The following is a 26,497-nucleotide window of genomic DNA, read 5'->3' on the forward strand; positions in this document are numbered from 1 at the left end:
TCATGACCTGAGCCGAAATCAAGAGTTGGCTGCTCAACCGACTGAGTCACGCAGGTGCCCCTGTCTCAGGTATTTTAAAGCCGTGTGAATAAGTTCATAGATATTTATGATTTATTTACTATTGATGAGTTGACTGCTTTATCATTAGGAAATGACCCTCTTTATCCCTGGTATTATTTTTTGCTCTGAAATCTAATTTGATATGAATATAACCAGTCCAGCTTTATTTTGATTAGTGTTGGTATGGTATATAGTTTCCCATGTTCACTTTTAACCTGGATGCATTTTTTTTTAAAAGATTTATTTATTTTAGAGAGGGGGTAGGGGCAGAGGGAGAGGGAGAGATAGAAGTTCTGTACGTATTTAGTTTGTATTTTAAACTTAAAATTTGTGTGTGTATGTTGACACATGTATATATTTCATAAAAAAGGTATGTATATGTATTGGAGATTGTGATCGAAAATCTTACTACTGATGGGGTAAACGATCAAAAAATAAAAGCATAGAAACTGTGGCTTTAAGGGCAGTGTGAACAAGTACCAGTCCTCCTTCCACGAGAACGGAAATAGAACCGGAGGGCACGACAGGGCTTAGGCATCACACAGCTCTAGTTGACTGGCTCCCCTTGGATCATGTATGCGAATGGTCTCCCCACCATTGTGGTAAGCTATGGCTTTTGCCAGACAATCCATTTGGAGGGAAGAATTAGAGTCACATGTGGAAAAGGCTGAGAGGCGTCTCTTTCCGAGTGGACACAAGGCCAAGCCGACTGTCCTAATGCACATCGTTGCCCATGGAGGTGAGGAAAATACTTCTACCTCCATTTCTTCTATGTTATTGGCTGAGCGCCCCCCCCCAATAAAAGACAGATTAACGGGAGAAAAACAGAAGTCTAGTTGGATGTGTATCTCCTGTATACATGGGAGAGACCCAGGAAAACTGAGTAACTCCTCCCAAATGACCTGACCTACCACCTTAAATACCGTCTCCAGCTGAAGACAAAAAAGGATGGGACTCCCGGCTGGCTCAGTCAGTAAAGGATGTGACTCTTGATCTTGGGGTCATGAGCTCAAGCCCCACGTTGGGGGTAGAGTTAACGTAGAAAAGATGTTGGGGCACAGAGTCAGTTATGGGAGGTTACCAGGAAAGCGCAATAAACAAGGTTATGGTTGTTCTACAGATTTTAAGTCCTTGCCTTCTCCACTGATACGTTTCTAGAGATTTAGAGTCATTCTTTTCCTCCCGGTCCAGAGAGGGAGACACTCTGACCGATAGAGATTTCCCCTATACATTTAAATGTCTCTTACAAAAGGGCAGCTTCTGGGGCTCCTGGCTGGTTCCGTTAGTGAAACATGTGACCCTCGATCTCCGGGTGGTGAGTTTGATAGCCCCGTGTAGAGATCACTTCAAAATAAAACCTTAAAAGACAAAACAAAAAGACAAAAGGGCAACCTCTCTGTTTTTAGAGATTTCTCTGGTGTCTGAAGCCTCTCAAAAATAATCAGCCCAATATAATCAATATGCCAAAGAGGCTTATTTGGGGATGGCAAGTTCTGCTCCCCTTCAAGGGTGAAGTCCAGAGAGATCGTCCAGTGAGAGGAGATGTGTATGCTCGGTGAAGTACTGGAGGGTGAGGGGACTAGATAGAAAAGATCCAAAAACCTGCAGAGGGGTCCCTTTGAGGGCTATAGCTGGAGAGTAAGCTGCACGTGTGCGAAGTTTAAATACATAGTGTGTCCAAAAGTCATGAAGGCAAAAGTTCAAAGTACTGCCTCTGAAACGGAGATACTTTATAAAAGCTAGTACTTATAAAACACGCTATTCAAATAGTTTACTCTGGTAAACAAGTACATTCTACTGAAGAATATTGGTAATCACCTCTGTTAAAAGGATACTTTGAGAGCCGCCTGGCTGGCTCAGTCGGTAGAGCCTGACTCTTGATCTTGGGGTCGTGGGTTTGAGCCCCACATTGGGTGTAGAGATTACCTTAAAAAAAAAAGGGTAGTTTTAAAGACTAAATGTGTATATGGACTGTCTAAAGATCACCTCACTCAATATCAGGCTTCTTGAATTTAATTTGTAAACTTCCAAAAGTAATTTGAAGCCTGATATTTTCCAAATTGTGGATTGAAGGTGCAAATTTCCCTCAGCCCTTGTAGGGAGGTCCTTTTGAATTCATTTCCCTGACATGAGATTGCTTTCCCCAAAGCAATTTTGGAGGGAACATTAAGTGTTTTTAATCAGATCTGCGTGGAAGCCCATTTAATCACTATGTAATAGAAGACATTAAAGGAACAACATTTTGTTTAAGGGACTTATTGACTGAGAAGTTCATTTAAACTGGGTCTTCTCTTCTCTGGCTTCCCATTTTGGGCACGTCCAGCCAAGATTGAATTCAGTATTTCTGTTGGGTAGCTATCCCCACAGCCCACCCCTACCATCCACCCCCCAGCATCTTCAGCCTTCATCCTATAAATGGAAATTAACACGTTTTGGGCTTTGTCCTTGCAAGTTATAGTTGTCTCTGACAATTCCCTTTCTGTTTGCAAAAAGCCAGGGTGGTGCAGTGTGTTTTCGTTCATATTCTCTCTGGTATCAAATGTCACAGCTGGGCCGCATGAGGTTTATTTATATTATAATAGCATTTCCTTTAGATCTCAAGGGGCTTCTATCTCTAAAATCACTTGTCTACAGGAACTTCAGGGAGAATAACTTGACCTTTTAAAAAGTAAACTTTCCAACTGAATGGCTCCCTCTGGATCTAGGTTCAGATGGTTGTGTGTGCGCGCATGTGACTCATGCTTTTAAGTTAATGTAGGTTCTGACTTTTCAAAGTGATATGATGTGTCTTTGATTTTCCAAAGAGAGATCTTTCATTGATTATGATGAAGAGTAAACGATAAACATTGTATAATTTATGGAGATTATAATTTATGGTTTTCTTCCCCCATTCCAGAAAGTTAGTCAATTCTTTTTAGCTAGTTTAGTTAACTCCTTCCCAAATTCTATTATATTTATAGGCAGAAATAGGGTGACCAACTGAACTTTCAGTACAAAAACCAGGAAAGGGGGTGCCTGGGAGGCTCAGTCGGTTAAGTGTCCAACTCTTTATCTTGGCTCAGGTCTTGATCTCAGGGTCATGAGTTCAAGCCCCTCATGGGGCTCCATGCTGGATGTGGAGCCTACTTAAAAACAAACAAACAAACAAGCAACCCAGAGAAGTCCCAGGCCAACTGGGGTAAGTTGGTCACCCTGGGCAGAAGTGATTTCAAGACACTTCCCAACCTGGAATTTTTTCTAAACCCTGAGTTCACTGAAAAGGAGTGTCCCTGGGGCGCCTGGGTGGCACAGCGGTTAAGCGTCTGCCTTCGGCTCAGGGCGTGATCCCGGCGTTATGGGATCGAGTCCCACATCAGGCTCCTCCGCCATGAGCCTGCTTCTTCCTCTCCCACTCCCCCCTGCTTGTGTTCCCTCTCTCGCTGGCTGTCTCTATCTCTGTCAGATAAATAAATAAAATTTTAAAAAAAAAAAAAAAAGAAAGAAAGAAAAGGAGTGTCCCTAGCGCAAAAGGAAAGTGGAATAACAATGTAAACTTTTTTTTTCATTTTAATTTCAGCATAGTTGACATACAGTGTTATATTAGTTTCACGTGCACAATATAGTGATTCAATAATTCCATACATCACCCAGGGCTCATCATGACAAGTGCCCTCCTTAATCCCCATCACCTGTACCACCAATTCCCCCACCCCATATCACTGTAAACTTTTAATTAAAATACAACACATATGTAATGTACAAATCTTAAGTGCGTAGCTCTACAAAATTTCACCAAGTGTACACACACATGCAAGTTGTATCCAGATCAAAAAAGAGAATATTTCCAGAATCCTTGAACCCTCCTTATGCATCCTTTCAGTAACTATCCCCCTTGAATAACCATGTAAGGCAAGGGGAGTAATTTTCCCTCTACCCTTTTGAGCTCTTGGCTGAGATCACCTGCAATAAAAGACACATCAATGGGAGAAAACCAGAAGTTTAATAGCATGTGTACCTCCTGTACACATGGGAGAGACCCAGGAAAACTGAGTAAAACTCTCTGAAATGGCCCACGATATCACCTTAAGTAGAAATGTCAGTTTAAGACAAAAGAAAGATGTTGGCGGTCGGGGGAGGCCTGGCATGGAAGGCGATCGGAAAAACACAAATTGTTCTACAGATTTAAGCCCTTGCCTTCTCCGTTGATGAGTTTCTTATAATTTAGAGTCATCCTTCCCTTCCTGTACTGAGAGGGAGACACGCTTGCAAGTGGAGATTAACCTTCTAAACACATTTTCCTCACACAAGGATATATTCTACTTAGAATATACTTAGAGCTGCTTCAGTGTCTACTTTTTCTCAAAAATATGCCACTTCTAGATAGTTCTTACACCAAAGAGGCATATTTTGGGGTGGCATATTCCACTACTCTTCAACTATTATTCTTACTTAAAATAAGTTAGGGCCACCCAGGTGGCTCAGTCGGTTAAACATCTGACTCTTGGTTTCAGCTCAGGTTGTGATCTCATGGGTCGTGAGATTGATCAGACCTGCGTTTGGTTCTTCACTCAGTGGGGAATCTACTTGAAGATTCTCTCCCTCTGCCCCTCCCCTCACTCCTCAAATTCCATTCTGGAATAAGGTCTTGGCTTTACTTTTAGGTATCCCAGAGGCTTCCAAATGCAAAAGAACCCTCAAAGGGGGAATTTAGGCCTTTGCTTCAATGGCATAGGCTGTATGTGAAGATTTCAAAAATTTCAGCAACAATTTAGGTAGACCTCATAGTCACTGTACCCAAGCTGCCCCTTTTACCAGAAGTCTCTGTGAGAGGAAAGCTCTTCTCAAACAAATGGCCCAAGATGGGGGCCTATCTTTGACATGAGGGAGATAAGTAGCATAAGCTAATCTCATTTCTAGAGAAAATTAACCTCAGGGGGTGACAACTTTATTCCTGTTCCAATTTATATCAGCATGCCCATCTTGAAAGGTCATCTAGTATCGGAAAAGACCAAGGACTTTGAAGTCAAACATCAGAGTATCAAAGAATGATTTTCAAAAGTTAAAAACATAGTGCTCATACAAATATAGAATGGATACATGTCAAAGATTTTATTCAACTCATTAATGAGAGGATTAATGAGATGGTAAGGCTGCTTCAAAGAGCATTCTGAGGACTGGCATATTTGTAGCCCACTAGGAAAAGCAGTTTGAGATAAATTTGCTAAGTTAGAGACAAAACTGATTAACGTCCGAAGGGCAATGAAACTAACTTTGGGGCTCTATTTCCTGTTGGACAGAAGAATTGCCATATAACCTCAGAATCTGAGCCCTTATTTAATAATAAATGGCAGTTACACACAGATATATATCCCCTAGTTAATTAAATAATCCTTGAGTATCCTGTCAATATCCCAAGATGGCTTTGAAAGGACATGCAACTGTAGGGGCCAGGGGCGGGCCATTCCAAGATGGGCCACTTTAGCATGAAGATTATTCTGACCTGAAGGCAATCAAGACCCTGTGGGCTCAAGAGAAACTTTTGCTCCTCTCTTAACCACATAGAAGAATCTAAATTGGGGATTTTTCCCAGACTAAGGGTTATTATCAGAGAAAAACTTTATCTGAGTGACCCATCTGTATGGTAGGACAAACATCTAATTACTAAACATCTGTTCTTCTAACTGCCCTGTGAAGTGCATTTCTTTCCTCTGAAGTCCCAGACCTCTACCCCTTTTCCTTAGTTCGGGGTGACATATATACCTCATTTTGCCTGACTGTCTTTGGAATTTCTATGTCTGTGTGGATTTCCTGTACATACACTATTTAATTTGATTTTCTTCTGTTAATCTGTCTTATGTCAGTTTGATTCTTCTTATTTTTTTTTAAGATTGTATTTATTTATTCAGCACCTGGGTGGCTCAGTCCGTTGAGCGTCTGCCTTCGGCTTAGGTCATGGTCCCAGGGTCCTGGGATCAAGGCCCAAGTCAAGCTCCCTGCTCAGAGGGGAGTCTGCTTTTCCCTCTGCCCCTCCCCCTGCTTGTGCTCTCTCCTCTCTCTCTCTCTCTTTCTCTCTCTTGCTCAGATAAATAAATTTAAAAATAAAATCTTTTTTAAAGATTTTATTTATTTGAGCAAGAGAAAGAGCACGAGCAGAGGTGGGAGCAGAGGGAGAGGGAGAAGCAGACTTCCCGCTGAGCCAGGGAGCCCGAGGCTGGGCTCGATCTCAGGACCCTGGGATCATGACCTGAACCGAAGTCAGACACTTAACTGACTGAGCCACCCAGGTTCCCCCAGTTTGATTCTTAGTCCAGCTAGAAGGACCCTTGAAAGGGACAGGAATTCTTGCTCCCCGACACAACTTAATTTTCCCCCTTTTTTCTTAAGTTTTAAATAATGTGTCTTAACAATATCTAAGACACCTAGCTGCATAATATAGTAGCTTTTGAGCAATTACCCAAATTCAGTTTGGGACTCAGTTTCTTCATCGGTAAAATTGGGATAATAATATCTATCTTGCCTGATTATTTAATTTTTTTTTCTTACTCTCCAGCTAATGGAGACCAAGCAGGGATGACCCCTAGGTAGGCTGAAGATGGAGTTGGGTGCCTTTTTTTTTTTTTAAAAAGAGGGAGGGAGAGAGAGAAAGAGAAGGGGGGTGGCAGGCAGAGGGAGAGAGAGAGAGAAAGAGAATCTTTATTTCACTTTTTTTTTTTTTAAAGATTTTATTTATTTATTTGACAGAGATAGAGACAGCCAGCGAGAGAGGGAACACAAGCAGGGGGAGTGGGAGAGAAAGAAGCAGGCTCATAGCAGAGTAGCCTGATGTGGGGGCTCGATCCCATAACGCTGGGATCACGCCCTGAGCCGAAGGCAGACGCTTAACCGCTGTGCCACCCAGGCGCCCCTTCACTTTATTTTTTTTTTAAGATTTCATTTATTTTTACTTGAGAGAGAGAGTAAGCGAGAAAGAGAGAGAGAAAGCGAGAGCACAAGTGGCGGGGAAGGGGAGCAGAGGGAGAGGCAGAGGGAGAAGCAGATTCCCCGCTGAGCAGGGAGCCCGATGTAGGGCTTGATCCCAGGACCCCAGGATCATGACCTGAGCCAAAGGCAGACGCTCATCTGACTGAGCCACCCAGGTGCCCCGAGAAAGAATCTTTTTTTTTTTTTTATTTTTTTTTATTTTTTTTTAAAGATTTTGTTTATTTATTTGACAGAGACAGAGACAGCCAGCGAGAGAGGGAACACAAGCAGGGGGAGTGGGAGAGGAAGAAGCAGGCTCATAGCAGAGGAGCCTGACGTGGGGCTCGATCCCACAACGCCGGGATCACGCCCTGAGCCGAAGGCAGACGCTTAACCGCTGTGCCACCCAGGCGCCCCCCGAGAAAGAATCTTAAGCAGGCTCCATGCCCAGCACAGAGCCGACATGGGGCTCGATCTCGCGACCCTGAGATCATGACCTGAGCCAAAATTAAGAGTCGGACGCTTCACCAACTGAGCCATCCAGGCGCCCCGTTGTTGGGTGCCTTTTACACCATGACCGGGATAGAGACCAGAAAGTAACGGGGTATGGGCCAGGAAATGCACCAAAGCCTGCATCACTGTATTTGAGGGATGGAAGCCTGGAAGGGAAACCAAGTAAAAATGAGCCGCAAATCTAAGGAGTAGTCAAAGTTGAAGAAACCCACAGACAGAACCAGGAATGTGAGTCAGCCAAAGGCACACACAAGTTCAAAGTTCAAAAAATACAGTGGTGGGAGAAAGGGCACAAGAATGAGCATGACAGGCACCCGGTTGGCTCAGTCGTTAAGCCTCTGCTTTCGATTCACGTCATGATCCCAGGGTCCTCCGATGGAGCTCCGGGTTGGGCTCCCTGCTCAGTGGGGAGCCTGCTTCTCCCTCTCCAGCTGTCCCTGCTTATGTTCCTTCTCTCGCTGTCTCTCTCTCTTTCAAATAAATAAAATCTTTAAAAATTAAAAAAAAAAAATGAGCACGAACCTGAGTGGGGGAAGGTGGTAGCTTTGGTTCTATTCGGTTCTGCCAATAGTGTGAGCTGGCCTCTCTTTGGAGATTAGGGTTACTCTCGGGCAATAGGGTAAAGGGTAATAATTTACGCCAGGCACCTTGTTTCGTATCTACAGAAGCAGGTGCTTAGTAAATGGTAGCGATTATCCTTTTTGTCTACTTTTCTGTTAGTGGAGGTTGAAGGAGGGGCAGTTCTCTTTCAAAAGAAGCTACAAGAATAAAAGTCTCTGTGGCGTCCTCGGTTAGTAGAGAAGGTGTTCTACTGCCTGGGAAGACGAGGAGGGGCATGAGTTGTGTTTGCCTGCTCCTGCAACCGAGATGTGCCAGTCGCAGCGTGCTTCAAGAAGGAACTTGCCCGGCACCCGCGGGGAGTGCGGGGAGCCGACGGCCTCCGGCGGCTGCGCCTTCGGGCCCTGCCTCTGCCCAGGGCTGTGGGGCCCTGCTCTCCTCAGGGAAGCTCTAGCTGAAGACTGAGCCCGGCTACAAAGGCCCGGCCGCTTCTGCTGGCCATCGCTGTTCTGGAACGGGCCGTCCTGGCTCAGAGCTCTTCGGCTGATCCGCCCGGCGGTCTGAGGCTCTCTCTGCCTGACTCTTTCTCCTCCTTTTCTTTTCCATCGGTGTCAGATCTGCAACACAGTCGGAAGGCTTTCTATTGGCTCTGCGTCCTCTGCTTTCATTTTGCCCACATGTTAAACTCGTCCGAGGAACATTTTTCGCTCTTCGCTCTGCCTCCTTGTTTGCGGCCCAGAGTTATCTGAATGGACGCAGCCGGGCCTCGAAGTGGCCTGAGAGAGCTAGGAGAAAGGGTGGAGGTCGGTGCCGGTCGCTCACCGCCAGCCTGGACGTCAAGCCCCCAGCCTGGGTAGTGTGTGGGGCCCGGAGAATGGGCTGGTCTCATTGCTAAAACGTACACTGGTTGTGATTTGCGGAAGGTTCTCACGGAGGGGAATGCTCGGGCTGGTGCAAGGGTTTGAGAAGTCTGGAGGTGGGGGGTGGAGGCTGCAGACGAGAACAATGGAATTGTCTGGTTGCTCTTCAGTTCCGTAATACCCTACAGAGAGATAATGAAAAACCAAGGGCAATCAATACACAATTGAAAACCAGGTGTGAAGGCCAGAAGTCCTCTCTGGTAGTTTACAAAGAGGCTCTTATCTTCTGCAGTGGGAGAGCAGAAAAAGCTGATGGCAGAACTCAAGATTAAATAGTTACATTCATCGGCCTTCAGAGCTGGTCCAATGCTTGACTGAGGCCGTGTGTTCCGGCAAGGTCGGAGCCCTGTTGGGGGCACCCCGGCACTCTGCTGCGTGAGATGAGGATATGTGGGTGCAGGCCCCTGAGGATTTGGGCTTCCCAGGGGTTCAAGAAAGCAGATTAGGGACAGGTTGAAGTCATTCGTGTTCAGCCCCATGACTGCACAGCAAAAACCGTACGAAATTTCTGTACTCGGCTTTCCCAGAAAAGGAAGGCCTAGGTCAACCAGTCAGCACGTGCCTGTCCAACACAAGCGAGCTGACCGGGCTCCAAGACTTCCCCTGGCTCCGATAAGGAAAGTAACCCCGCTTCAACCAATCAGCAAACACCCGGCACAGCTTCCTTTTTTTTTTTTTTTAAATATTTTATTTATTTATTTGACAGAGAGACAGCCAGCCAGATAGGGAACACAAGCAGGGGAAGTGGGAGAGGAAGAAGCAGGCTTCCAGCGGAGGAGCCTGATGTGGGGCTCGATCCTATAACGCCAGGATCACACCCTGAGCCGAAGGCAGACGCTTAACGACTGCGCCACCCAGGCCCCCCGCGGCACAGCTTCCTTGTTCCTACTCATACTGGTCTATAATGCCCTCTTGAGTTGTACAGCTCTTTGGAGCTCCTTTCTCTTGGCTAGATTGGATGCTGCCCAACTCATGGATCGCTAAATAAAGCCGCTAAGATCTTTAAAATTTACTCAGCTGACTTTTGTTCTTTAATACCAGGCTCCTTTGAACCCTGAGAGCCTTCAAAGGTGACCCACTTCTCCCTATTAAGAGCTAGAATGCTCCCCACCTCCAGCGTGGAAAGGTATTGTAGAATCTTCTCCCCCATGAGGCGACAGCTGCACGGCACACCCCCCCACCCCGCCCTGCTCAGGATCTGCCCAACTTATCTCTTGGTTGCCAGGCCGATAACTAGAATCATGCAACAGCATAACGCAGCTGGGGAAGGGCTGGGCCTGATAAAGGAGGAAGGGGACCATACCCCAGGGGAGCTCCAAGACCTGTCAGTATGTGCCAGCAGGAGCTGTGCGAGAAACAGTGGACTGGGTTTTGCGGATGATTGATTCATGGGCCTGAAAACTATGGAGAAGGCAGAGTTTGTTGTCTGACTGGCACTCTCTTGGGATACCCTGGCAAGGACCCTGGGGATGGGGTCTGTTAGGGAAGTTTCTAGATGCCTGGAGAAAGTGGTAGCCCAAACTGAGCGTAGTTGAAATGCCGAAATTGTCACAACAAACAATGGAGCAAGGAATTAAGAGTCTGAGAGAGGTGGGCAGACAGGAATGCATATATTACCCGAGACCAGATGACTCACCAGTGGATTATGCTGTATGGAAAAATCCAGAGGACAAATCATTCACCGAGACCATCAGAAATGTGCTGGGGAGCCGGATATCAGCCTTACTGAAGCATTTAGTGGAGGCTTCTACTGTAAGGTTAAGACAGAGACCATCACGAAGTTTGGCTTGTTGATAGTGAAGGAGATGACAAAACGGTACTCAAAAGCAATAGAGGCCACAGGGTGGTGCTTAACCGCCAGAAGCTATGGGAATGCAATTACCTAGATCAGAAAGGGTGGAGTAGCCACCAAGGGGCTTTAAATAGGAGAGAACCGTGAGGATGGTTATAAAACTACAGCTCGCTAGGGGCTAAACTGTAGCTACCTAGGGGAAAACCAGCACAAGGATGCTGCTTAATCCACACAATCGTCCTGGGGCGCCTGGGTGGCTCATTCGGTTAAGTGTCTGACTCCTGGTTTCAGCTCAGGTTATGATCTCACGGTCCTGAGACTGATCGAGCCCTGCAGCGGTGGCCTCTGCTCAGTGGGGAGTCTGCTGGAGATTCTCTCCCTCTCCCTCTTCTCCCTCCTCCCCTTCCCCTGGCTCGTGCACACATGCGCGTGCTCACACGTGCTCTCTCTTTCTCTCTCTCCAACGTAAATAAATAAATAAATAAATAAATAAATACAGTAGTCCTCCCTTATCTGCAGAGGATATGTTCCAGGCCCCCCAGTGGATGCCTGAAACCACGGATCGTACTGAACCCAGTATATACTACGCTTTTCCCCATACATACATATCTGTGATAAAGTTTAATTTATAAATTAGGTACAGTAAGAGATTAACAACAATAACTAACCATAAAATAGAACAATTAAAACAATATATTGTAATGAAAGTGATGTGAATATGGTCTCTGTCTCTCTGCAAAAATACCTTACTCTATGATATTTACCCTTCTTATGATGATGTGAGATGATGAGATACTTCGCTGCTGAGATGAAGTGAAATGAATCGTACAGACACTGTGACCTGGCGTTTGGCTACCATTGACCTTCTGATGGTTCCTAAGAAGGAGAGTCATCTGCTTCCGGACTGTGGTTGACTACAGGTAAATGAAACTGCAGGAAGGAAGACCGAGGATAAGGGCGGGGGTGGGGGACTACTGTATAATCGAAAGGAGGCAAAGGTGGACATGCAGAAGGCTTAGAGTGTTGCTCCAATAAAAAGTCATGACCCGTTGGCCATTTCATTGTCCCTCCTGCCAGTTTTCAGTACTGGAATGTATTGAATTACGAGGCGGCCATGTCTTCAGCTCCCCAGGCGGAAGGAACCTGCAACACCATGACACGTAGATCACCATGATTCCCCAGTGTTTTCCCAAGGCAACCAGCTGTTTCCTCAGGTACCTGTATGGGAAGGGAGGGGAGCAGAATTTCCCATCCCCAAATATGCCTCTTTGGTGTAAGGATTATTTGGGGATGTTTATTTTTAAGAAACTGCAGACACAGGAGAAGCTCTGAGTAGAAGTTGCCGGGTTTTTGTAGGAGACAGTCCATTTTTAAGGGTTAATCTGCTTTTGTAAGTGTGTCTCCCTCCCTGTACCAGGAAGGAAAGAGTGACTGTAAATTTCTAGAAACTTTTTATCCCTGGAGAAGGCAAGGACTTAAATTTGCATAACAACCACACCCTTGATTACTGGGCCTTTCCTGGTCACCTCCCATAACTGATCTTCCCCTTCCCCCCAAACATCTTTTGTCTTTGACTGAAGATGGTATTTAAGGGGATGGTTTGGGCCATCTCAGGGAGTTACTCAGTTTTCCTGGGTATCTCCCATATTTACAAGAGGTATACACATTATTAAACTTCTTGTTCTTTTATTGTTATTAATTTTTTAGATTGTATTTATTTTGTCAGGGAGAGAGAGAGAGAGAAAGAAAGCACAAGAAGGGGGTGTGGCAGGCAGAGAGAAGAAGCAGGCTCCCCACCAAGCAAGGAGCCTGGTGGGGGGACTCTGGGATCATGAGCTGAGCCAAAGGGAGACGCTTAACCGACTGAGCCACCCAGACATCCCAAACTTCTTTTTTTTTTTTTTTTAAGATTTTATTTTTGAGTAATTTTTTTTTTAAAGATTTTATTTATTTGACAGAGATAGAGACAGCCAGCGAGAGAGGGAACACAGGCAGGGGGTGGGAGAGGAAGAAGCAGGCTCATAGCGGAGGAGCCTGATGTGGGGCTCGATCCCATAACGCCGGGATCACGCCCTGAGCTGAAGGCAGACGCTTAACCGCTGTGCCACCCAGGCACCCCTATTTTTGAGTAATATTTTTAAGTAATCTCTATACCCAACTACCCAGCATAGGCCTCAAACTTACAACCCCAAGATCAAGAGTTACACACTCTACTGACTGGGCCAGCTGGGTGCTCCCACATTATTAGACTTCTGTTTTTCTCCTGTGAAACTGTCATTTATTGCAGGGTGGGGTCTAAGCCAACAACCCAGAAGACTAGAGGGAAAACTATTTTTGCCCACCTACAGGTAAGAAAGGGAAATATGCAGACATTTTGAGGATGATTGGACATAGACTCCAAGTTGGCCTTGATACACAGACACAGCGTTGTCAGGTCTCTTGTTAGAGTGGAGACATATAGGAGCCAAAGCCTAAATTACAATGTCTCTACTTTCTTTAGGGACCCACCCATTAGTAATTTTCCTAGTCTTTGAATGCATAATTGGGATGGACATAACTTGGCAATTGAGTTAATCCCCACATTGGTGCTTGGTCTGTGTGTGGGGTGAGAGCCATCACAATAGGGAAGGCCAAATGGATGAAACACGATCCTTCCTCTACCCTATACTTCCTCACCCTTATCCCAGCAGCCAAGGTAGTAACTCAAAAACACTATTGTATCCGAGGGAATGGTGATTATTGGTACACTTAAGGACCTAAAATAATCTCGTGGTCTGGCCCCTGCAGAAACTGGATGAATCCAGAGAAATGATCCTGGACCGTTGCATGATAGGCCCATTCATGGTTGCCATGCCAGACACGGTATCAATGTTAGAACAGATTAACATGGTCTCGGGTACATGATATGCAGCCCTTAATTTGGCAGATGTGTTCTTGTCTTTCCCATAGGCACTTACTGTCTTGCCACAAGGCTCTGTTACCTTGCCTATCCTCCGTTACCACGTAGTCCAAAGAGATCTGGGCAGTTCCACAGAGTATCACATTGATTCATTGCATTGGTGACATTACACTGATTGCGAAGGATGAGGAAGAAAGTGGCTAGTGAGCTGGAGGCCAAGGTAAGACGCGCTCTGTGGAGTATAGGAGATAAACCCTGTACCTCAGTATATGAGAGACAAACTTCAATTGTTTTGAAGCTAATGGTTTTTGAGTTGCTATCACTTGCAGCCAATCTTAATCGTGATACAGGATCATTTGCTCCAAATAACAGTGTTTTAGAGTAATTTATCTTTAGAAGTATTTCTGATGATAATTAGATTACAACTAATTGTCTATTGATATTGCTACAAGTTCATGTCAGTAGCGAAAGATACAAATCTTTCAATTCTACAATGGGACTTAAAGTGAGAGGGTATGACTCTAGGCTATCTAAGAGAGGGCTTTGCAAATAGGCAAGATACAAAGCGAGGTGAGGGCAGTGGAATACAGACCTATATTACACCACTTATATTGACTTAGCTCTCAGGAGGCCATTTGAACAGACCTTATTTCTCACAGTGGTGCTGAGGTAAGGGCCCTAATAAGTATGAATAATCAGGGGTCCCTATGGAGATCAGTGAGTTGCCATTCATATCTGACAGTCAATGGTTAAGGAGTAGTCACTTAAACTAAACTGACATATAACTTATTATTCTTAACAGATGTTCCCAAAAGTTACGAAAGAGTATATTAGTAGCCATTCATGCCCAAGTAAAATGGCAGATGTGTTCTTTTCTTTCAAGTAAAATATTGTCTGAATATTTTACTTTCAAGTAAAATATTGTCTGAACAATCTTGTACATAAAATGTATCAAGTAGGAATAGGTATTGAGTTTAAATTGAGTGATCAGCAGACCAATAGGTCTGTAGTTTAGTTGGAACTAGAAGATTGCCCATAAAAATAATTTGTTACTACATGAAGAAGCCTTACCAAGAATGCAATTTAAGAAACCTCAATGAAATTATAGGCAGTTGTCCTTGGGTTATAAAAGCTGAGTCAAGAAAGTTTTCTGGGTGTCGACTGAAATCTGAGCATGCTTCTTTAATCTCATTCACCAGATCCAAAATATGGGCTCATTATGTCCTCTGTGTCCATTAGTGCTTATAGAGGCCTAACCTAGAGCCATCATACAAGGACATATTTTACTTATGCAATTTTTTCACTTAAAACATCTTTACTTATTATTATTTTGCTTAAGCCATTTCTTAGGTAATAAGAAGTTTGTAGTAAAGGTTAAAACTTTTTTTTAAAAAAGATTTTATTTATTTATTTGAGAGAGAGAGCAAGCGAGCATGGCAGGGTGGGGTGGGGGGGAAGAGGCAGAGGGAGAAGGAGATTGCCTGAGGAGCAAGGAGCCTGAAGCGGAACTCGATTCCAGGACCTGGGATCATGACCTGAGCTGAAGGCAGACACTTATCCGACTGAGCTATCCAGGTGCCCCAAGGGTTAAAACTTTAATAAGATCCTCCAAAGCGACCTCTTCTGTATCTCATTTCACCTGGTACCACACTAACTTGGTTAAGGTTTTGTTTTGTTTTGTTGTATCCCTAGTACTTGTCAAACCAGAAACTGGAAGGGTGAGGCCCACTTTCACCAAAACCTGGAACATGATTTTAATTTTCATTGGTCTGTTGCTAGAAACGAAAGGGGAATAGTCACTCAGGCACTCAGGGCAATTTCAAGAAACAGCAGGAAATTGCCAATGGAATAAAACCCTCTTGCTCTGGATTTGTTTCCTCGACCTTTTAATCTCCCCATCCAATTAGACTAATTAGACTTCAGGACGAGTTAAGTCACCAGTTGAAGTAAAAGAAAACTGCATACTTTCTACAGAGTTCAAAATACCTATAATGAAATGTATAACACTGGCCTCAGGGTATAGACAATATTTTCCCAAGATTTGTTACATTTCCTATGATTCAGCAAAGTGCAATTTATAATTATATGTAGTTTGTTGAGGAATTTTACATTTAAGCAAACACAGCTCTCGTAGGACCATTAGCTTTTAGAGAAATAGCCCTGGCTGCCCTTGGTCAACTGGGACATTTAGGCATTCCAAAGATCCATAAATAAAGGTTATTAAAACTGGTAAAGACTAAAATAGAAAATAGAATCTCAGTCACGTTTGAAGTATAAATTGGGATATATTTTCAGAAGGGCAACTTAGCAATATGCTTTGAAGCTTTCAAAAGAGCATTTATTTTATCTAAGCCTCTCCACTTGAAGGAATTTTTTGTAAAAATATAATCACATAATTGAACAAAGACAATAAAATAACATTTATTGCAGTTTATATTATGACAATGAAATATTGGAAACTATATGAGAATACAAGATTGGTTAAAAATCATGATACAAATATATAATGAAGTATTATAAACCATTAAGACATTCTAAATAAATATTCATTAACATAAACAATATTCATGACGCTATTGAGTGAAAATAGTATGTAATAAAGTACTATGAAGTCTGTGAACTCACTATTGTTTAAAATCTGAACTTACATATTTGCATATGTATATAAATAAAAGATGTCTGGCAGTTTGCGGTAGAAAACGTTAACTGACTATTGCTCGGCGCTAGAAATACTTCATTATGAAGTACTGCAAGCATACAAAGTTCTGAGAAATAAATACTTGTGTATCTGACACTTGGTACATTAACATTTTGCCATATTTGCTTCAGATACATTCTATTTTTTTGAAGATTTTTAAAATTATTTTAGAGAGAGGGAGAGAGAATGCGCGCGGGCGCCTGCGTGCAGCTGGGAGGGGCAGAGGCCCAGGGAGAGGCAGAGGGAGAAGCTCCAGCAGACTCCCTGCTGAGTGGAGAGCTAGATGAAGGGCTCGATCCCACAACCCTGAGATCATGACCTGAGCCAAAATCAAGGGTCAGATGCTTAACTGACTGAGCCACCCAGGCGCCCCTGCTTCAGATATATTCTAAGGGATGAAACATTTCAGGAATAGATGAAGCCCTCCATATCGACCCTCAAACCCATTCCTCTCCTCTCTCTCTCTCCTCAAGTTCACCATTGTCCCAAATTTACCAAGATCTTATCTTAACCAGAATGATAGATTTAATGTATATACAAAATATGAATATTTAACTCCATATATGTATATACATAAATATTTTAGGTAGTGTATGTATTATATGAATATAATATATGGTATTGCTTTTATCTTAAAAGGTCTGTATAGATGTTATTATAAAGTATGGGTCTTGCAACTTCCTTTTTTTCCATTTGTCGTCTGTTCTTAAGAGTTACACATACTAGGAGGGGTGCCTGGGTGGCTCAGTCGTTAAGCGTCTGCCTTCGGCTCAGGGCGTGATCCCAGGGTTCTGGGATCGAGCCCCACATCAGGCTCCTCCGCTGGGAGCCTGCTTTGCTTCTTCCTCTCCCACTCCCCCTGCTTGTGTTCCCTCTCTAGCTGGCTATCTCTTTCTGTCAAATAAATAAATAAAAATCTAAAAAAAAAAAAGAATTACACATACTGGGGCACCTGGCTGGCTGAGTCGATACAGCATGCAACTCTTGACCTCAGTATTATGAGTTCAAGCCCCATGCTGGCCATAGAGCCTACTTAAGGGGAAAAAAAAAAAGAGTTACACATATTAATATTTATAGATCTGGGTCATTTAAAAAGTTAATACAGTATTCTGCTTTTTCATGGACTATAAAGTATTTATTCATTCAACTATCAATGCACATATAGGTTATTTCCAATTTTATGCTATTACAAACTGCAATTTTTAGGCTACAAATTCTTGAGCATCTCTATGTAACCATCTGTGTAATAGTACCTTTACACTATATTCCTTGAAGTGGAATTGCTGAGTCTATTTCTGTCCCAATGTCCCAATCTCAGAGTTTATATACCTTTATAATGAGGAAGAATATCTCATAAAGGAAATTTCCCCTCCTCGATGGCCCCCTTTAAAATGGCTTTGGCAAGTTTCGGTACTGTGTACTGCCATAAGCATTTTGGAATCAGCTTTCCAGGTTCTGCAAAAGCAAAACACATGAGAGAAACACAAGCTAAATCCATCAGTCCCCCGGCGATAAGAGCAATAAACATGCTGGGAGTTTTTTGGATTGCATGAAACTAATCACTTTGGGGAGAACTGATGGCTTTCCAATATCAAGATTTCACATCTGTGGTAGATTATGTAATTATTCCAGAGTCTTTTCCCCTTTCTGGCAGAGTGTGATATGGCCACGTCTGTTTGACGTAAGGCTTGGCCGCTTTCACCAAGCTGATGTGACAAGAAACTTATGCCACTTTTTTTTTTTAAGATTTCATTTTTAAATAATCTCTCCACCCAATGTGGGACTCGAACTCATAACCCCAAGATCAAGGGTTGCACGCTCCACCAACTGAGCCAGCTGGGCACCCCAACCTGTGCGGCTTTCGAATGAAATTTGAAGAGCTATCACACGCCTCTCTTTCCCCTGCACTGAGAGCTGCAGCGCCCCAGACAGAGGCAGCCCGCGCAGCCAGCAGACTTGAGCAGAACGTGGCTGTCCCGTGAGAGATATGTCACAAAAGCAAAAAACCCACTTTGCTGTTGGAAGGCACTGAGCTGTTACTGTGTCATTTGTTACTGCTTTAAAACGAAGCCTCAGACAGACTAAAGGAAATAATTAATAGCTAAAGTGAGATGCGGTCATAAAAAACAAAAAGCATATGACTATGTGGCATTGGCTCTGAAGTTGAGTGGTGTTCGGAAAAGAAACGGGCACCTGGGTGGCTCCGTCGGTGAAGTGTCTGCCTTCGGCTCGGGTCATGATCCCAGGGTCCTGGGGTCGAGCCCCCAGTCAGGGTTCCCTGCTTAGTGGGGAGCCTGCTTCTCCCTCTGCCTCTGCCTGCCACACCCCCTGCTTGTGTCTCTCTCTCTCTCTGTCAAATAAATAAATAAATAAAATCTTTCAAAAAAGAAACAGTCATTAAAGGCTTGGAAGCAGGCAATTCTATCATGAAGTGGCCAACATTTGGTGGAACTGATGATACCTAGAAAAGGCAGGTATGGTGCTGAACGAGCCTGTGGGTTCAGGCAGACAGGACAGGAAACAGAGCAGTAATGGACCTTCCCTCCCATGGGCTGCATTTGGAGAGATGCCACGAGAAAGAGATATGCCCAGCCAAGATTTAGCCACTTTGCAAGCAAGAGTGGGAGGGAGTAGAGGGCGCCCTGAATTCGGGGACTTTGGAGGACTAGAAGAAGCTACAGATTTCTAACTCCGAAGTCAGCACAATCTTGCCGAAGCTGACTAACGCACCATCCATGAACTCCGTGGTTCTTATTTTCTTCAGCTATTCTCTTATGTCCTTTAATGACAGTAAAACTTACTGGCAGGTACCAAACCATGTGATGGCTGGAGATCTCTCTTTTAAAATACTTTGTAGGCAGACAGTCTCTCCTCTGCTGTCCTGCCTACCGCTCCCTTCAGGAGAATCAATAAACTTCTATTGCCTTTGTAAGAAAGTAAATAAAAAAATAGTTTTTAGTTTGTTTTACAAGTAAAAAATACATAACCTTTTTTTTCTTACGTACAACCGGTCATCAACTTTACCCAAATATTAATGATTCCCATGATTAATGTTGTTTTTTTCCCCCTTATTTCTTCCCTTTGGTTTCATTCTCTTGTTGCTGAAATTTTTCCTTTAATATTTATTTGAGGGGTAGTCCGAGAGTCTGTGTTAAACTCTCTTGAATTACAGTTTTGCAGGCTGCTGTCAGACTGTCATTCTGGTGCAGATAACCTGTTGGTTTGTTTTGTTTTTCTCTTTGGTCGCTGTGGCAGAGACTAGCTTCATGATTAACAGCCCAGTTTTCTCTTAGGCACAGAGCTAAACTAGACTTCCCAGCCCCTTGCCACTAAGCAGAGCCACGTGACCTGTAGCCCTTGCCAATGTAATGTGAATTGGGAGTGATCTGTCACTTCTGATAGGATGCAGTTAAGAGCTGGCATGTTTTATCCACACACACTCTCTTTCCTTATCTTCTGGCTGGCTACAGCAGTTCCAGTGGAAGATCACAGAGATCACAAGGACCTAGAAAATAGAGGCTAGATCTTTGGAAGGTCATGTGGAAGGCTTTTCTTCTCCTCTCTCTCCACCCCCAGCTTTACAGAGACATAATGGACACAGAATATTTTGTAAGTTTAAGGTGTACAACGTGTGGATTTGATACACTTACATTTTTTAAAAAAGATTTTATTTATTTATTTAACAGAGAGACAGAGAAAGCACAAGCAGGAGAAGTGGCAGAGGGAGGGGGAGAAGCAGATTCCCTGCTGAGCAGGAAGCCCAATGCGGGACTGGATCGCAGGACCCTGAGACCATGACCTGAGCCGAAGGCAGACTCTCAACCCACTGAGCCACCCAGGCACCCCTCAGTGTTGCATTCTATGTGAATCCTCAGTGCTATCTTCCAAGGAACTGGTCCTTTTGGAAAATGGGTTCATCTTATTTTGTCCTATTGAGTTTCTTTTCAGTACCTGTAATGTTTCCTCTCAGAGAGTGTACTTTTCATCTCTAGAAATTCTGTCTGGCTATTTATCTTAGCCTTCATTTCTCCTCTCAGTAGGCTCATGTTTTCCTTTAAATACTTGAACATAGTTATAATAGCTGTTTTATTTATTTTTAAAAAGTTTCTGTGCTTTTTTTTTTTTTAAGATTTTATTTATTCATTTGACAGAGAGAGAGACAGCCAGTGAGAGAGGGAACACAAGCAGGGGAGTGGGAGAGGAAGAAGCAGGCTCCCAGTGGAGCAGGGAGCCCGATGCGGGGCTCGATCCCAGGACTCTGGGATCACTACCTGAGCCGAAGGCAGATGCTTAACGACTGAGCCACCCAGGCGCCCCAGTTTCTGTGCTTTTATCTTTATTTTTAAGGATTATTTTATCTTTTTTAGTTTTTAATTTTTTTTTGGAAGATTTTATTTATTTATTAGAGAGAGAGAGCGAGCGTGAGTGGGGGGCAGAGGCAGAGGGAGAAGCAGACTCCCCACTGAGCAGGGAGCCCGATGAGGGGCTTGATCCCAGGACCCTGAGATCATGACCTGAGCCGAAAGCAGATGCCTAACTGACTGAGCCACCCAGATGTCCCAAGGATTATTTTATCTTTTAATTTTTTTTAAAGTAACCTCTGTGCCCAACATGGGGCTTGAACTCAAGATCAGAAGATCAAGAGTTGCATGCTCTACTGACTGAGCCAGCCGGGCACCACGTGATAGCTGTTTTAGCGTCCTTTCCACTAAATCCAGCATTGCTGTCATTTTCAATTCTGTTCCTGCTGACTGATTTTTTTCTCCTGGTTATAGATCACATTGTCCTGCTTCTTTGCATGTCCAGTCATTTTTAATTAGATGCTGAACATGATGATTTTACATTGTGGGGTGCTAGGTCTTGTCTTTCTTTAAAAAACGTTGGGCATAACTAACTGGAATTAAAATAAAAGCTTAAACTAAAAAAAACTGTCCGGCATTGTCCTGATGCTCACTTAAGCTACTTACAGATCATCTTGATCCCTTTGAGGCTTATTTTTAGCTTTAAGAGGGTGAATTTGGAACAGCCTTTACTCTAGGGCTAGTTGAGTCTCTTTACCAAAGCCTGATCTGAGCTCTGCACTGAAGGCCTGGACGCTTAAGAGGAAATTTCTCTAGCTGGTCAGAATTTAAACATGTCACAGTTCTGTGTGATCTCAGTAGCTTAATACTCAGCAACAGACTCGACGGGCCCCAAGTTTATCTTTGGAACTATTTCTCCGCACATCCCCCTCTTCCTGGTACTCTGCCCCACAAACTATCACTACCTAACTCTTCCTGAACACTCTCTGTCTCTTCAGTTCAGCAATACCTCCCTGCTATGCTTGGGATTGTGCACCATGATCTGGAAATTGCCTTTAGGCAGAGCACTTGGGGTGATTGTAAGACTCACTTATTGGGTTTCCTTGTGTTCTTGTTAAGGTCTTGTACTGCTGCTATGCAGTGTCCAAAAGCTACTGTCTCATGTATTCTATACCAGTTTTCTAGTGCTTTATGGTGGGACAGTATGTTGAGCCCCAGTTATCCCACCATGGCTGGCGATAAAAACCTGTCTTTGAGTCTTTAAAGCCACATTTCCTCATGAAGAGCTTGGATAGAAAGACAAACACTTAGGGCACCTGGGTGGTTCAGTCGGTTGAGCACCTGACTCTTGGTTTTGCCTCAGGTCATGATCTCAGGGTCATGGCATTGAGCCCCGCATCCAGTTCTGAGCTCAGCGGGGAGTCTGCTTGAGATTCTGTTTCACCCTCTCCCTCTCCCTTGTCCCCTCTCCCTCCCCCTGCTCACACACGTGTGCACATGCACCCTTTCTCTCAAATAAATAAATCAATCTTTAAAAAAAAGGCACTAATCCCATTCATGAGGACTCTTCCCTCATGACCTCCTAAGCCCCCCCCCCCCCACCGCCCTTCTAATACCAACGCCTTTGGGGATTAGGATTTAACATATGAATTTAGGGGGAACACATTCAGACCATAGCAGTAGTTTAATCAGAATGGAGCATTTATTGACTCCCAGAGTTCCAGGATGTACCTGGGCCCCAGGAATACTTGGAACCAGGGTGTGACTGCTAATACTTCTTTTTTTCTCTCTGTGTCTTATTTTTGCTTCTTTCATGGCTTTTACTGAATTTTCTGTCATTGCAGATCAGTTCTCTTTTTCTCTTTCCCATCCTAATGGCTAATGTTTATTAAGCTTCTGTAATATTCTAATTGCTTTGCATGAAAATTTCATTTTATGCTCAAGCAACCTTATGAGTTAGGTGCTCTTATTAGCCTAATATTTCATTTGTGGGATTGATCATGGGTAAGTTACTTAAATTCTCTTGTTCTTATTTTTCTCATTTATGAAACAAAGTTAATGAGAGTATCTACCTCATGAAGTTGTTTTGATGATTAAACCAGATAATCTAAGTGCAAGATCTAGCATCGTGCCTTGCCCATAGTAAGTTTCAATAATTATTACTACTTTTATTATTATAGATGGTCATCATCAAAGTAAACTAGGTAGATGCAACTAGCCCTTTTCCCTTCCGCGCATTGTCTTTATGGTAACATTTTTTTTCTTTAGGGCAGCATGTGATTTTATATCAAGGTAAAACCGTACAAAGTAGAAAAATGAAACATAAAATATCAAGCACTGTAAGTGTGACCACCCTAGGGATACCCTGATACATGATCAAGAGTGAGAAAGTTTATAAAAATGTTCCCCCAACGTATAGAATCCCTCTAATACTTCCTGGACACTTTATTTCTGATTTCAAGTTGAATGTCACACATTCTCCTCTTTATTTTATTCCAAGACCATGGACTGTTTGGGCTGACTGTGATGTGAATATGTTAATAGTGTGGTCAGTGTTTTTTGAGGAAGTCATCTTATAAATAATTGTGTGTGACTTAAGAAGAAAAATGAAATCTAAATCTAGTTTTGACACCTGAAAGTAAAATCAGCTGTTATTATAGCTAATGCAAATTTCTGCAAAAAGGAGTCATGCCCTGGAGAAAGAAGATATTTTGTTAAAGAATATCACGTCCAGAAACTTTGTAAATTCAGATTTTAAGATGATCAGTTGGGAACTGCTTTGTTTCCCCCTTTTTTTTAACCTTATGTTTGAAGACATCGTAAGTTCTAGCTAAGAGGGTATTATTTATTATAAAGACATTAGCTGAAATGTCTGATTTTTTAAAAAGAGCTTTGGAATGTTCAAAGAGCATTTTTCCCATTTTACTCTTCTTGTGACTTCCTAAGTGAAGTAGAACCGGAGGGTTGTACACAACAAAGTAAGAATGCAAGATGATGTAAAAGTAATTCCTGCCCCAGACCAGGTAGGGATTCCATTAGGGTGAGGAAGGAGTGGAATTTGAAAGGAAAATGAGGGAGTTAGAGATAAGTGAGAGCCCCTAAGAGAGCAGTGGGGTCTGGCTTTCATTCTCTGGGATGGGTCTGGGGTGAGAGGGAGTGATGCAAGCCTCTGATGGGATCTGAGGGTGGAAGAAACTGTGTCACGCATCTCAAGTGTAGCCAGGAGACTGCAAACCTTTGAGAGAAGCCTTTCATTTATCAGAGCAGCAGAACAGAAGATACTGATGCTGAGAGAGGTCTCCCAGCAGATATACCTGATGTCAGCCTCCCAGGGGCCCGTGTACATCAGCCTGTTGTGTGGAAAGCAGCTGAGTGTTCCTAAACCTCTGAGAGAGCGCTAATGGCCTGAGGTGCCTGGGGTCAAGATGGAGAAGAATGAGGGTTGCGTCTTGGTCATTGCAGGCCATGATGAGATTACGGACTTGAGCAATGAATGCCAGAACTCAATGACAAAGACCAGATGAGCGAGTTCCAATGAATTCTGGGTAAAAGACAGGACCTCTGTATTTAGAGACCCTGTTCCCATTGCAGCCTAATTTGTAGTAAGTCACCTGGAAAGAACTTAGCTTATTTCTGAGGACGAGGTGGATGAGAGAACTCAATTACTCACAAGTGTCCGAGTTTCAATCTGGAAATGACTGAATTACCTTGGATTGGCAAGATAAAGCTTTATACTGCTGACTGCCTTGGGGACTCAATAACTAAATTAAATATAGTTAAGAAGAAAGAAAAAAGGTTACATTTTTTAGGTTATTGGAAAGTTTAATTCTTTTAGATAAAATATCTTTATTTTTTTTTTTTTTTTTTTTTTTTTTTTTTTNTTTTTTTAAAGATTTTATTTATTTATTTGACAGAGATAGAGACAGCCAGCGAGAGAGGGAACGCAAGCAGGGGGAGTGGGAGAGGAAGAAGCAGGCTCGCAGCGGAGGAGCCTGACGTGGGGCTCGATCCCATAACACTGGGATCACGCCCTGAGCCGAAGGCAGACGCTTAACCGCTGTGCCACCCAGGCGCCCCTAGATAAAATATCTTTAAAACAGATTAATTACTGAAAGATTTCTATAGTGATGACTCTTAAACCCTGAGAAATTATTTCATGTAATTAATGAGTTTTCTCTACTTTACTTCTAGTAAAATATTGGCACATTATATTTAGAAGTTACATTTTTATGCATTCAAATTTTGGGACTGTGAATTTCCTGTCTATTACCTTTTTGCAGTTAAGTCACATATTTCCCTATCTCATGGAAGAAGGTCTTCTGGGCTTGGAGGGATTGTAGGCAGGATATATCTGTTATCTATCGTCATCTTCAGCTTTCTATTTCTGTCTCTGTCTCTGTCTGTATGTCTAGTTATCTCTCTCTCCCTCCCTCCTTTCTCTCAAGAGTTCTTAGAGTCTTTAAATTAGTTCCATCCCTGGTATTCTCAATAAATGGGCCAATATATTTTATTTTTTCTTTTAGCTCCTGTGCTCTGGTTCCTGTCATTTGCAACTGAAATTCTGGATTAATCAAAAAGAATCTAGCAAACGGGTGCCTGGCAGGCTCAGTCGGTAGAACATGTGGCTCTTGATCTCGGGGTTGTAAGTTCAAGCCCCTCGTTGGATGTAGAGATTACTTAAAAATAAAATCTTAAAAAAAATGACTACTTAAAAAAATCTATCAAAAACATACAAGTCTTTTATTAATACAGCTACAACACTATGTTATGTTCCGGAAGAAGACCTGAATAAATGGAGGGATATAGCAAGTGGGCATCCAAGAAGACACTTTTCTATTTGGGAGGGAAACTCTCTTTTGTGTACCATTGATGGAACCACTGTGAAAAATAAAGGAGGGAAATGCTACTTCCCATGATTATCTAGGGAGGGGATGAATGAGAAGATGACCAGGTTCACCCAATGAATGCCACCCTCCTTCATCTCGATGGAGTGACACCAAGATTCAGAAAAGTTTACAAACTCTTCACAGGCACGGTGGTCGTAAGAACTCAGCATCTGTGGCATGCCTGCGGGTAGCCGCGTCTACCTCCTGACTACGGTGAACTCACCCTAAGGTGACCCTCCAGCGAGTCACAGCCTTGGATAATCCCTCCCCTTTGAGTGGCAGTGGAAACTGTGACTTTCTCTGCGCCGATAGAATAATGCGAATGTGAGGCGATAGTCACTCCCTTGATTACGTCACATGAAAGACATTCTCCTGGTGCCTTGAAGAAGCAGGTGCTGTACTGTGAGTGGGCCGCAGAGCAAGAAGCTAGAAGGTGGGAGCAGCCCCTGGCCCAATAGCCAGTGAGAAAGCAGGGACCTCAGCCCCTACAACCACAAGGTGCTGTATTCTGCCAACAACCAGGTGATCTTGGACAAGGACCTGGAGGCTCAGATGAGATCACAGCCCGGGGCCAACACCTCGATGAAAGTCTTGAGCGGAGGAGTCCGTTATGCCATGCCTAGTCTCCTGACCCGGGGAAAGCATCAGTTACTAAATGTAGGTGCTATATTTGTGATAATTTGTAACACAGCAATAGAAATGGGCTAACTATACTATTCCTATGTTTGTTATTTCACAGCTCTACGCTCACTTGTCATTTTTCTCCTATACTGCTAGGCTTCAAATCCTGCACACTACATTCCTCAAACTCCCTTATTAGCCGACTGGCTTTCTTTCTTTCTTTCTTTCTTTCTTTCTTTCTTTCTTTCTTTCTTTTAAATTATGTATTTATTTGAGATAATCAGGGAGAGCGCATGAGCAGGGGCAGAGA

The 26,497-nt window shown here is 43.3% G+C and overlaps 1 long non-coding RNA gene across 1 annotated transcript; it reads left to right on the forward strand.

Annotated features, from left to right (window-relative positions):
- Positions 1–16: 16 nt before the first annotated feature.
- LOC109489363 lies at positions 17–26,497 on the forward strand. The gene is made up of 6 exons (XR_002142334.2): positions 17–69; positions 11,567–11,702; positions 11,860–11,996; positions 13,070–13,130; positions 13,732–13,901; positions 25,204–26,497. It is a non-coding gene; the product is annotated as an uncharacterized LOC109489363 (long non-coding RNA).

The sequence above is a fragment of the Ailuropoda melanoleuca genome, chromosome X, assembly GCF_002007445.2.
Source record: "Ailuropoda melanoleuca isolate Jingjing chromosome X, ASM200744v2, whole genome shotgun sequence".
NCBI lineage: Eukaryota > Metazoa > Chordata > Mammalia > Carnivora > Ursidae > Ailuropoda > Ailuropoda melanoleuca.